Below are 13,915 nucleotides of genomic sequence, written 5' to 3' on the forward strand. Positions count from 1 at the left end.
GAAAATTTTATTCTAGAAACTTCCACCAGTCTGTGGCTATCCCATGTCTAAGCAAAATCCATTGTTCCAGGAGTGCCATATCTGCAAGTTTCGCAGGACAACTTCATTGAACTTTGGAAGGTAGTAGACGAGCTACTGGCGGAATTAAAGTTGTGAGGACGGGGCGTGAGTCGTGCATGGGTAGCTTAGGTGGTAGAGCACTTGTCTGCGAAAGGCAAAGGACCTGAGTTTGAGTCTCGGTACGGAACATAGTTTTAATCTGCCCGGATATTTCATATCAGCGCACACTGCGCTGTAGAGAGATTTCATTGTAGAAATATCCCCCAGGCTGTGGCTAAGCCATGTCTCCGCAATATACTTTCTTCCAGGAGTGCTAGATCTGCAAGTTTCGCAGGAGAGCTGCTGTGAAGTTTAGAAGGTAGGAGACGAGGTACTGGCGGAATTTAAGCTGTGAGGACGGGGCGTGAGTCGTGCTTGGGTACCTCAGGTGGTAGAGCACTTGCCCGCAAAAGGCAAAGGTCCGGCGTTTAAGTCTCGGTCCGGCACGCAGTTTTAATCTGTCAGGAGGTTTCTTTACGGCGCACACTCCGCTGTAGAGTGAAAATTTCATTCTAGAGACATCCCCCAGGCTGTGGCTAAGCCAAGTCTCCGCAGTATCCTTTGTTCCAGAAGTGCTAGAACAGCAAGGTTCGCAGGAATGCTACTTTGAAGTTTGGAAGGTAGGAGACGAGGTACTGGCGGAATTAAACTTGTGAGGACAGGGCGTGTGTCGTGATTGGGTAGCTCAGGTGGTAGAGCACTTGTCCGCGAATGCCAAAGGTCCCGCATTCGATTCTCGGTCCGACACACCGTTTTAATTTGCCGGGAAGTTTCATATCAGCGCACACTTCGCTGTAGAGTGAAAAGTTGATCTTAGAAACATCCCCCAGGCTGTGGCTAAGCCGTGTCTCCGCAATATGCTTTGTTCCACGAGTGCTAGACCTGCAAGTTTCGCAGGAGAGTTTCTGTGATGTTTGGAAGGTAGGAGACGAGGTACTGGCGGAATTAAACTTGTGAGGACGGGGTGTGAGTAGTGCTTGGATAACTCTGGTGAAAGAGCAGTTGTCCGCGAAAGCCAAAGGTCCGGCGTCCGAGTCTCGGTGCGGCACACAGTTTTAATCTGCAAGGAAGTTTGATATCAGCGCACACTTCGCTGTAGAGTGAAAGTTTCATTCTAGAAGCATCCCTCAGGCTCTGGCTAAGCCATGTCTCCGCCATATGCTTTGTTGCAGAAGTGCTAGACCTGAGAGTTTCGCAGGAGAGCTTCTGTGAAGTTTGGAATGTAGGAGACGAGGTACTGGCGGAATTGAAGTAGTAAGGACGGGTCGTGAGTCGTGCTTGGGCAGCTCAGGTGGTAAAGCACTTGTCCGCGAATGGCAAAGGTCCGCACTCTTCGCAGTAGAGCGAAAATTTCATTCTAGAAACATCCCCCAGGCAGTAGCTAAGCCATGTCTCCGCAATATCCTTTGTTCCAGAAGTGCTGGATCTGAGAGTTTCGGAGGAGAGCTTCTGTGAAGTTTGGAAGGTAGGAGACGAGGTACTGGCGGAATTAAAGTTATGAGGACGGGGCGTGAGTCGCGCATGGGTATCTTAGGTGGTAGAGCACTTGACCGCGAAAGGCAAAGGTCCGCCGTTCGAGTCTCGGTCCGGCACACAGTTTTAATCTGTCAGGAACTTTCATATCAGCGCACACTCCGCTGTAGAGTGAAAATTATATTCTAGCAACATCCACCAGGCTGTATCTAAGCCATGAATCCGTAATATCCTTTTTTCGAGGAGTGCCAGATCTGCAAGTTTCGCAAGACAACTTCATTGCCCGCATGTCGTGGTCGTGCGGTAGCGTTCTCGCTTCCCACGCCCGGGTTCCCGGGTTCGATTCCCGGCGGGGTCAGGGATTTTCTCTGCCTCGTGATGGCTGGGTGTTGTGTGCTGTCCTTAGGTTAGTTAGGTTTAAGTAGTTCTAAGTTCTAGGGGACTTATGACCACAGCAGTTGAGTCCCAAAGTGCTCAGAGCCATTTGAACCATTTGAACAACTTCATTGAAGTTTGGAAGGTAGGAGACGAGGTACTGGCGGAATTAAAGTTGTGAGGACGGGGCGTAAGTCGTGCAAGGGTAGCTCACGTGGTAGAGCACTCGTGCGCGAAAGGCAAAGGACCTGAGTTTCAGTCTCGGTACGGAACATAGTTTTAATCTGCCCGGATGTTTCATATCAGCGCACACTGCGCTGTAGAGTGAAAATTTCATTCTAGAAACATCCCCCAGGCTGTGGCTAAGGCATGTCTCCGCAATATCCTTTGTTCCAAGAGTGTTAGATCTGCAAGTTTCGCGCCCGCAGAAGCTGTGAGGACGGGGCGTGAGTGTGCTTGGGTAGCTCAGGTGGTAGAGCACTTGCCCGCGAAAGGCAAAGGTACCGAGTTTGATTCTCGGTATGGCTGGGTGTTGTGTGCTGTCCTTAGGTTAGTTAGGTTTAAGTAGTTCTAAGTTCTAGGGGACTGATGACCACAGCAGTTGAGTCCCATAGTGCTGAGAGCCATTTTTTTGCAAGTTTCGCAGGAAAGCTTCTTTGAAGTTTGGAAGGTAGGAAACGAGGTACTGACGCATTTAAACTTGTGAGGACGGGGCGTGAGTCGTGCTTGGGTAGCTCAGAGGGTACAGCACTTGTCCGCAAGAGGCAAAGTCCCGGCTGTTCAAATCCCGGTCCGGCAAACAGTTTTAATCTGCCAGGAAGTTTCATATCAGCGCACACTCCGCTGTAGAGTGAGGATTTAAGTCTAGAAACATCCCCCAGGCTGTGGCTAAGCCATGTCTCCGCAATATCCTTTGTTCCAGGTGTGCTAGATCTGCAAGCTTCGCAGGAAAGCTTCTGTGAAGTTTGGAAGGTAGAACACGAGGTACTGGCGATATTGAAACTGTGAGGACGGGGTGTGAGTTGTGCTTGGATAACTCTGGTGGTAGAGCAGTTGTCCGCGAAAGCCAAAGGTCCGGCGAACGAGTCTCGGTCCGGCACACAATTTTAATCTGCAAGGAAGTTTGATCTCAGCGCACACTCCGCTGTGAAGTTAAAATTTCATACTAGAAACATCCCCCAGGCTGTGGCTAAGCCATGGGTCCGCCATATCCTTTGTTGCAGAAGTGCAAGAACTGAAAGTTTCGCAGGGAAGCTTCTTTGAATTTTGGAAGATAGGAGACGAGGTTGCGGAGTTGAAGCTGTGAGGACGGGGTGTGAGTTGTCCTTGGGTAGCTCTGGTGGTAGAGCACTTGTCCGCGAATGGCAAAGGTACGCACTCTCCGCTGTAGAGCGAAAATGTCATTCTAGAAACATCCCCCAGGCTGTGGCTACGCCATGTCACCGCAATACACTTTTTTCCAGGAGTGCCAGATCTGCAAGGTTCGCAGGACAACTTCTTTGAAGTTTGGAAGGTAGGAGACGAGGTACTGGCGGAATTAAAGTTGTGAATACGGGGCGTGAGTCGTGCATGGGTAGCTCAGTTGGTAGAGCACTTGTCCGCGAAAGGCAAAGGACCTGAGTTTGAGTCTCGGTACGGAACATAGTTTTAATCTGCCCGGATGTTTCATAACAGCGCACACTGCGCTGTAGAGTGACAATTTCATTGTAGAAATATCCCCCAGGCTGTGGCTAAGCCATGTCTCCGCAATATATTTTGTTTCAGGAGTGCTAGATCTGCAAGTTTCGCAGGAGAGCTGCTGTGAAGTTACGAAGGTAGGGGACGAGGTACTGGCGGAATTGAAGCTGTGAGGACGGGGCGTGAGTCGTGCTTGCGTAGCTCAGGTGGTAGAGTACTTGTCCGCGAATGGCAAAGGACCTGAGTTTGAGTCTCGGTACGGAACATACTTTTAATCTGCCCGGATATTTCATATCAGCGCACACTGCGCTGTAGAGAGATTTCATTGTAGAAATATCCCCCAGGCTGTGGCTAAGCCATGTCTCCGCAATATACTTTCTTCCAGGAGTGCTAGATCTGCTAGTTTCGCAGGAGAGCTGCTGTGAATTTACGAAGGTAGGGGACGAGGTACTGGCGGAATTGAAGCTGTGAGGACGGGGCGTGAGTCGTGCTTGCGTAGCTCAGGTGGTAGAGTAATTGTCCGCGAATGGCAAAGGTCCCCACTCTCCACTGTAGAGTGAAAATTTCATTCTAGAAACATCCCCCAGGCTGTGGCTAAACCATGTCTCCGCAATGTACTTTGTTCCAGGACTGCCTGATCAGCAAGGTTCGCAGGACAACTTCATTGAAGTTTAAAAGGTAGGAGACGAGGTACTGGCGGAATTAAAGTTATGAGGACGGGGCGTGAGTCGTGCATGGGTAGTTTAGGTGGTAGAGCACTTGTCCGCGAAAGGCAAAGGTCCGGCGTTCGGGTCTCGGTCCGGCACACAGTTTTAATCTGTCAGGAAGTTTCATATCAGCGCCCACTCCGCTGTAGAGTGAAAATTTTATTCTAGAAACATCCACCAGTCTGTGGCTATCCCATGTCTAAGCAAAATCCATTGTTCCAGGAGTGCCATATCTGCAAGTTTCACAGGACAACTTCATTGAACTTTGGAAGGTAGTAGACGAGCTACTGGCGGAATTAAAGTTGTGTGGACGGGGCGTGAGTCGTGCATGGGTAGCTTAGGTGGTAGAGCACTTGTCTGCGAAAGGCAAAGGACCTGAGTTTGAGTCTCGGTACGGAACATAGTTTTAATCTGCCCGGATATTTCATATCAGCGCACACTGCGCTGTAGAGAGATTTCATTGTAGAAATATCCCCCAGGCTGTGGCTAAGCCATGTCTCCGCAATATACTTTCTTCCAGGAGTGCTAGATCTGCAAGTTTCGCAGGAGAGCTGCTGTGAAGTTTAGAAGGTAGGAGACGAGGTACTGGCGGAATTTAAGCTGTGAGGACGGGGCGTGAGTCGTGCTTGGGTACCTCAGGTGGTAGAGCACTTGCCCGCAAAAGGCAAAGGTCCGGCGTTTAAGTCTCGGTCCGGCACGCAGTTTTAATCTGTCAGGAGGTTTCTTTACGGCGCACACTCCGCTGTAGAGTGAAAATTTCATTCTAGAGACATCCCCCAGGCTGTGGCTAAGCCAAGTCTCCGCAGTATCCTTTGTTCCAGAAGTGCTAGAACAGCAAGGTTCGCAGGAATGCTACTTTGAAGTTTGGAAGGTAGGAGACGAGGTACTGGCGGAATTAAACTTGTGAGGACAGGGCGTGTGTCGTGATTGGGTAGCTCAGGTGGTAGAGCACTTGTCCGCGAATGCCAAAGGTCCCGCATTCGATTCTCGGTCCGACACACCGTTTTAATTTGCCGGGAAGTTTCATATCAGCGCACACTTCGCTGTAGAGTGAAAAGTTGATCTTAGAAACATCCCCCAGGCTGTGGCTAAGCCGTGTCTCCGCAATATGCTTTGTTCCACGAGTGCTAGACCTGCAAGTTTCGCAGGAGAGTTTCTGTGATGTTTGGAAGGTAGGAGACGAGGTACTGGCGGAATTAAACTTGTGAGGACGGGGTGTGAGTAGTGCTTGGATAACTCTGGTGAAAGAGCAGTTGTCCGCGAAAGCCAAAGGTCCGGCGTCCGAGTCTCGGTGCGGCACACAGTTTTAATCTGCAAGGAAGTTGATATCAGCGCACACTTCGCTGTAGAGTGAAAATTTCATTCTAGAAGCATCCCTCAGGCTCTGGCTAAGCCATGTCTCCGCCATATGCTTTGTTGCAGAAGTGCTAGACCTGAGAGTTTCGCAGGAGAGCTTCTGTGAAGTTTGGAATGTAGGAGACGAGGTACTGGCGGAATTGAAGTAGTAAGGACGGGTCGTGAGTCGTGCTTGGGCAGCTCAGGTGGTAAAGCACTTGTCCGCGAATGGCAAAGGTCCGCACTCTTCGCAGTAGAGCGAAAATTTCATTCTAGAAACATCCCCCAGGCAGTAGCTAAGCCATGTCTCCGCAATATCCTTTGTTCCAGAAGTGCTGGATCTGAGAGTTTCGGAGGAGAGCTTCTGTGAAGTTTGGAAGGTAGGAGACGAGGTACTGGCGGAATTAAAGTTATGAGGACGGGGCGTGAGTCGCGCATGGGTATCTTAGGTGGTAGAGCACTTGACCGCGAAAGGCAAAGGTCCGGCGTTCGAGTCTCGGTCCGGCACACAGTTTTAATCTGTCAGGAACTTTCATATCAGCGCACACTCCGCTGTAGAGTGAAAATTATATTCTAGCAACATCCACCAGGCTGTATCTAAGCCATGAATCCGTAATATCCTTTTTTCGAGGAGTGCCAGATCTGCAAGTTTCGCAAGACAACTTCATTGCCCGCATGTCGTGGTCGTGCGGTAGCGTTCTCGCTTCCCACGCCCGGGTTCCCGGGTTCGATTCCCGGCGGGGTCAGGGATTTTCTCTGCCTCGTGATGGCTGGGTGTTGTGTGCTGTCCTTAGGTTAGTTAGGTTTAAGTAGTTCTAAGTTCTAGGGGACTTATGACCACAGCAGTTGAGTCCCATAGTGCTCAGAGCCATTTGAACCATTTGAACAACTTCATTGAAGTTTGGAAGGTAGGAGACGAGGTACTGCCGGAATTGAAGCAGTAAGGACGGGGTGTAAGTCGTGCAAGGGTAGCTCAGGTGGTAAAGCACTTGTCCGCCAATGGCAAAAGTCCGCACTCTCCGCAGTAGAGCGAAAATTTCGTTCAAGAAACATCCCCCAGGCTGGGGCTAAGCCATGTCTCCGCAATATCCATTGTTCCAGAAGTGCTAGATCTGAAAAGTTCGTAGGTGAGCTTCTGTGAAGTTTAGAAGGTAGGAGACGAGGTACTGGCGGAATTGAAGCTGTGAGGACGGGGCGTGAGTCGTTCTTGGGTAGCTCAAGTGGTTGAGCACTTGTCCGCGAAAGCCAAAGGTCCCGAGTTTGAGTCTCGTTCCGGCACATAGTTTTCATCTGCCAGTTAGTTTCATATCAGCGCACACTCCGCTGTAGAGTGAAATTTTCATTCTAGAAATATCCCCCAGGCTGTGGCTAAGCCATGTCTCCTTAATATAGTTTGTTCCAGGAGTGCTAGATCTGCAAGTTTCGCAGAGAGCTTCTGTGATGTTTGGAAGGTAGCAGACGGGGTACTGGCGGAATTAAACTAGTGAGGACGGGGCGTGAGTCGTGCTTGGGTAGCTCAGATGGTAGAGCACTTGTCCGCAAAAGGCAAAGGTCCGGCGTTCGAGTCTCGGTCCGGCACACAGTTTTAATCTGCCAGGAAGTTTCATATCAGTGCACACTCCGCTGTAGAGTGAAAATTTGATCCTAGAAACATCCCCCAGGCTGTGGCTAAGCCATGTCTCCGCAATGTACTTTGTTCCAGGAGTGCCAGAACTGCAAGTATCGCAGGAGAGCTTCTGTGATGTTTGGAAGGTAGGAGACGAGGTACTGGCGAAATTAAAGTTGTGAGGACGGGGCGTGAGTCGTGCTTGGGTAGCTCAGATGGTAGAGCACTTGTCCGCAAAAGGCAAAGGCCCGGCGTTCAATTCTCGGTCCGGCACACAGTTTTAATCTGCCAGGAAGTTTCATATCAGTGCACACTCCGCTGTAGAGTGAAAATGTGATTCTAGAAACATCCCCCAGGCTGTAGCTAAGCCATGTCTCCGCAATATACTTTGTTCCAGGAGTGCTAGATCTGCAAGGTTCGCAGGAGAGCTTCTGTGAATTTTGGAAGGTAGGACACGAGGTACTGGCGGAATTGAAGCTGTGAGGACGGGGTGTGAGTTGTGCTTGGGTAGCTTAGGTGGTAGAGCACATGTCCGCGAAAGCCAAAGGTCCCGACTTTGAGTCTCGTTCCGGCACATAGTTTTCATCTGCCAGTTAGTTTCATATCAGCGCACACTCCGCTGTAGAGTGAAATTTTCATTCTAGAAATATCCCCCACGCTGTCGCTAAGTCATGTCGCCGCTATATCCTTTCATCCAGGAGTGCTAGATCTGCAAGGTTGGCAGGAAGGCTTCAGTAAAGTTTGGAAGGTAGGAGACGATGTACTGGCGGATTTGAAGCTGTGAGGACTGGGCGTGAGTCGTGCTTGGGTATCTCAGGTGGTAGAGCAATTGTCTACGAAAGGCAAAGGTACCACTTTCGAGCCTCGGTTCGGCACACAGTTTAATCTGCCAGGAAGTTTTATATCAGCGCACACTCCGTTGTAGATGGTGAAAATTTCATTCTAGATACATCCCCAAGGCTGTGGCTAAACCATGTCTCCACAATATCCTTTGTTCCAGGAGTGCTAGATCTGCGAAGTTTGCAGGTGAGCTTCTGTGAAGTTTGGAAGGTAAGAGACGAGGTACTGGCGGAATTGAAGCTGCGAGGACGGGGTGTGAGTCGTGCATGGGTAGCTTAGGTGGTAGATCACTTGTCCGCGAAAGGCAAAGGTCCGGTGTACGAGTCTCGGTCCGTCACACAGTTTTAATCTGTCAGGAAGTTTCATATCAGCGCACACTCCGTTGTAGAGTGAAAATTTTACTCTAGAAACATATACCAGGCTGTGGCTAAGCCACGAATCCGCAATATCCTTTGTTCCAGGAGTGCCAGATCTGCAAGGTTCGCAGGACATCTTCATTGAAGTTTGGAAGGTAGGAGACGAGGTACTGGCGGAATTGAAGCTGTCAGGACGGGGCGTGAGTTGTGCTTGGGTAGCTTAGGTGGTAGAGCACATGTCCGCGAAAGCCAAACGTCCGGCGTTCGAGTCTCGGTCCCGCACACTGTTTTAATCTGCCAGGAAGTTTCATATCAGTGCACATTCCGCTGTAGACTGAAAATTTCATTCTAGAATCATCCCCCAGGCTGTGGGTAAGCCATGTAACTGCAATATCCTTTGTTCCAGGAGTGCCAGATCTGCAAGTTTCGCAGGACTACTTCATTGAAGTTTGGAAAGTAGTAGACGAGGTACTGGCGGAATTAAAGTTGTCAGGACAGGGCGTGAGTCGTGCTTGGGTAGCTCAGGTGGTAAATCACTTGTTCGCGATAAGGCAAAGGACCTGAGTTTGAGTCTCGGTCCGGCACATACTTTTAACTTGATAGGATGTTTCATGTCAGCGCACACTGCGCTGTAGAGTGAAAATTTCATTTTAGACACATCCCCCAAGCTGTGGCTAAGCCATGTCTCCGCAATATACTTTCTTCCAGGAGTGCTACATCTGCAAGGTTCGCAGGAGAGCCTCTGTGAAGTTTGCAAAGTAGGAGACGAGGTACTGGCGGAACTGAAGCTGTGAGGACGGGGCGTGAGTCGTGATTGGGTATCTCAGGTGGTACAGCACTTATCCGCGAATGCCAAAGGTCCGGCGTTCGAGTCTCGTTTCGGATTACAATTTTAATCTGCCAGGAAGTTTCATATCATGGCACACTCCGCTGTAGAGTGAAAATTGAATTCTAGAAACATCCCCCAGGCTGTGGCTAAGCCATGTCCCCGCAATATCCTTTGTTCCAGAAGTGCTAGATCTGCAAGTTTCGCAGGAGAGCTTCTGTGAAGTTTGGAAGGTAGGAGACGAGGTACTGGCGGAATTGAAGTTGGCAGGACGGGGCGTGAGTCGTGCTTGGATAGCTCAGGAGGTAGAGCACTTGTCCGCGAAAGGTAAAGTTCCCGCGTCCGAGTCTCGGTCCGGCACACAGTTTTAATCTGCCAGGAAGGTTCAGGTATATAGCAGATTTACGCCAACTGAAGATGAGTGAAAACTTAAGACGTGTGTTTACATAAAAAAAACTTTAAAAATGTGGTTTTAAGCCGTATTAGGAAGATCGTGATAAAGTCCTGGATGTTTATCGGTTCTGAATTTTCTGCAAAAAATTTCAGTCAACTGTGAGTCGCTTTTTAATTTACTTTTTTATTTAGATGTCTTGCCCAGTTTATTTCTTCACCATACCTCGATTGTCTTTGCGCTCCGTCTTTTACGTCCATGGTGTCGACATCACATTATCCTTTCTTTGATGGTTCGAAGAGAATTACTAATTTTCGTAATCGAAACACTGCTAGGTAAACGTAGAAAACTTTGACTTCGAGAAGGAATATTACAGTCTAATGTCTAGAAGACGTCGATGATGAAATCGTTGTTTTCTATGTAGAATGTCATTGGAGAAAATAGGTTCACTGCGCAAAGGCGGTTGGTGGGTTGAGAGTCGATGGAGTTCGCGAGGGTTTGACTCGAAATACTATTCACTTTAATCTATGTCCTTGCCAAAGGCTGTAAGATCTATTACCATAGCGTGTTACGCATAAGAACCTTTCGAACTTTTACTCTTTGTCCCATATGTAGTGCGAAGTATCTTTCGTGCATTATTCCTTGACATGCAGAGTATACGTCAATGTAGAATACTCCGTTCTGAAAGCGTTATCGTCAGTAATCTCTTCTGCGGAGTCCGCCTGCTGCAACGGATATCCTTGTGCCGAGTGATATGGTTCAAAATGGCTCTGAGCACTATGGGACTCAACTGCTGAGGTCATTAGTCCCCTAGAACTCTGAACTAGTTAAACCTAACTAACCTAAGGACGTCACAAACATCCATGCCCGAGGCAGGATTCGAACCTGCGACCGGAGCGGTCTTGCGGTTCCAGACTGCAGCGCCTTTAACCGCACGGCCACTTCGGCCGGCCGAGTGATATGGGCACTAGTCTGAAAATCACTTACGGAGAAAGGCGCTCCGTGGATCATGGAGGGGATATTGCTTACATATTGCATGCAGTGTTAGGACGTTTGCCTATCGCACGTTGATTGGCTCAAACTGAGATATGACATAAGCTTAGAGATTTCATCGCATTATTTTGAGAGACAATAGTTGACTACCAAAGAGCATCACTTTCATTTTACAGGGTGGGGCAAATAAGAGTGGTCCGAACTTCGGCGCGTTGCATTGCCAAGATTTTGAAACCATTTGTGGCTGCATTAACGGGGAAGAAAAGACCTACAGTTATTTCCAACAGGACGGAGCAGCTGTCCATACAGCCGGCAGAGCCTTCGAACATACGCACACAATCGTCGCGCCTGACAGAGTTGTTAGCAGAGGTCAATATATTCCGCACCCCTATAGGCAGGCCATCCAGACCACCTAATCTGCAGTGTGCGATTACTTCGTGTGGGTAACTCTCAGGTTTAAGGTGTATCGCAACAATCCTCACAGTCTTCAAGAACTGTAGCAGAACATTTACGATGAGACTGCTGCTGGAATCTCATCCGAAATTTTCCAGTTGTCCAGCTACGATCCGCCTTCAGCAACTTGCGGACCAGGATCCAAAAGTGCCAAGAGATGAATGGTGAGCACTTTCAACACCTGCTACAGTCAGTTTAGTACTGTAGTTCCTTCCCTCTGGCGTGTTTCTTTGTACCCTGGAACTTTGTTCTCCGGGGCACTTTTATTTGCCCCAGCCTGTACTGCTTCCTTAGAGAAACATCTGCGCTATATTGACTACACTGCTTTACGAGTCAGCCGATTTTCGCAGCCGTAGACTGCCGGTAGTGAGATTATGTCTGTTCCGTACACATCTTTGTAATTTGTCCCCTGTTTAAAATTTGAGCACAATTTGAAAATCAGAGGCATGTAGCATCTCCCATTATATATTTATTATATGAGATTTCCTCACCGTTGATTGAAGAAAGTACTCTTAGTTTCCACATGTATATATGTGATACTTTGAATATTACAACTGCAGAACTTAATACGTACGCTACAATTATTTGATATTACGCAGACAACAAATTTTCTGTTCGGTAACATTGTGGCATTAGAGACCATTACCAGGCTAATGAGTTCCTGATCTTATCAGGAACACATTCCTCAAGTTGCACTTCTCTCTAAAATCTGAGAGACTGAACGTTCTGAACCATTGCTTCGTTCCCTCACAGTTACTTCCATTAAAATAAGTAGATGTGTCGAGAAAAATTCATTCACTTCTTCTTCACGTACCCTACATCTACGTTTATGCAAATTTTCGCTAAGTATTTTGTGATAGTAATGAATAAGATGTTAGAAAGAAGTTACATCAGCACTAATTTTCGTAATCGTTTTCAATCTATTTTTTTACTTTCTTTAAAGATATGTTATTTCCGTATATGCTTTGTTGTTACTTCAGTACTGAGAAATGTGGCACACAGGAAAGACCATCAGACGTGCTAAAGTACGACAGCAAAATAATCTCAGGAATATATGGAATTGAAATAAATTGCCACAGAACTACTCGGTGTTATGCACTGTGTGTTGAGAATCTGAAATGCCGAGAACAACATACAATTACTATTAGAAGGAAACTGCTGTGACTGACACTTCGAATTGTGAAGAGCAAGGAATACTATAGCAAGGCTACCTTGCTTCACCGTCCATGGTGTTCTTGAAACATATGGCGGTATTATATAAGCAAAACGAATATTTAAAACGATAGCTGGTATTTTAGTTACATAATTGCCAGGGAGATGTTCAGATTACATTGTGCCCTAGCGCACTCGAAGAAAACTAAAAGTACAGCTCTACGACTCCTCCGAATTACTGGAGGAACTGTGCGGTATGAAATTTGTAATGTAATCTTTTCTTATTCTGTAACTAAATGATGTCCTTTAACACGAAACTCAAGTCCACTTATCACTTGAGAAGGAAAATTATGAAAAGGTATAGAGGAAGTATTTACGAACAACAATGGAAGGAAAGTATTTCATAGATTACGAAATCCTACAAATTTCAAACGCTGTCTGGATTTAGCTGGAAAACTGTAGTTCTAATGCATCACAAAAACTGTACCTAAACTCAGTAAAATAAAATAACAGACACATATTTTTTTTATATTGTTAGGGACGCGTACATCAGTCGGTAAAAATGGAACACTTATGGGATCACCTTTTTTGTCCGTCTGTCTGTCGGTTCGTCCTTTTGTTACGCCCCGTTTTTCTCTGGAACGGGCACACGTATCAATTACAAACTGATGTCATACTAAGGTCTATAGACATTTCGCAGTGTAATAAATGTAAGCTTCTAAGTCAATGCAGCCAGAAGATAAGGCATTTTATGTCACACATTTTGACACTCGCAAATTCACTCATCAAAACCCCGTGCACCTAGAATCATGAGATTTGTCGACAAACAAGGTCTTACACTATATCCAAAGGAAAAAATCCGAAAATTGTTAATGTTTAATTATATAACACGGAAATAAATATTTCTTCCATCATCTGTTACCAGACTCAAACATTCTCGAAAGTCTTAGAATCCCTGGGACTGATGTCTTGCCAGTATCAATGCCGATAACAGGCAAAATTCGTCGGTATCCTCGATTCCCGGGGTGAATGAACTGTCTGCAGACATAATTAAGTATATGCGGAATCCTCAGTCGTACTCCCACCTAGCCAATTTTTATTCACACATATATAGGAATATTTTAAATTTACTTTAAGAAAAAACCACAACATCATTAGCGGAATACATTCGATAACAAGAGGATTAATTAATTTCCGAGGAGACGGTTCGCGCCCCCGTCGGAGGTTGGAGTTCTTCCTCGGGCATGGGTGTGTGTGTTGTCCTTACCGTAAGTTAGTTTAAGTTAGAATAAGTAGTATGTAAGCCTAGGGACCGATGACCTCAGCAGTTTGGTTACGTAGGAACTTACCACAAATTTCCAATTAATTTCACAACACATAACAGAGAATATTCCATAACGCACCCAGAATTCAAGAACTCGAGTCATTGCCGTTGCCTGGAAAAAGGTAACCTGACCGAATCATGAATAAGAAGAAAGTGGAAAGAATATAATAAAATTGGTTCAAATGGCTCTGAGCACTATGGGACTTAACATCTGTGGTCATCAGTCCCCTAGAACTTAGAACTACTTAAACCTAACTAACCTAAGGACATCTCACCCATCCATGCCCGAGGCAGGATTCGAACCTGCG

This window comes from Schistocerca nitens, chromosome 5 (genome assembly GCF_023898315.1).
Source record: "Schistocerca nitens isolate TAMUIC-IGC-003100 chromosome 5, iqSchNite1.1, whole genome shotgun sequence".
In the NCBI taxonomy this organism is placed as follows: domain Eukaryota; kingdom Metazoa; phylum Arthropoda; class Insecta; order Orthoptera; family Acrididae; genus Schistocerca; species Schistocerca nitens.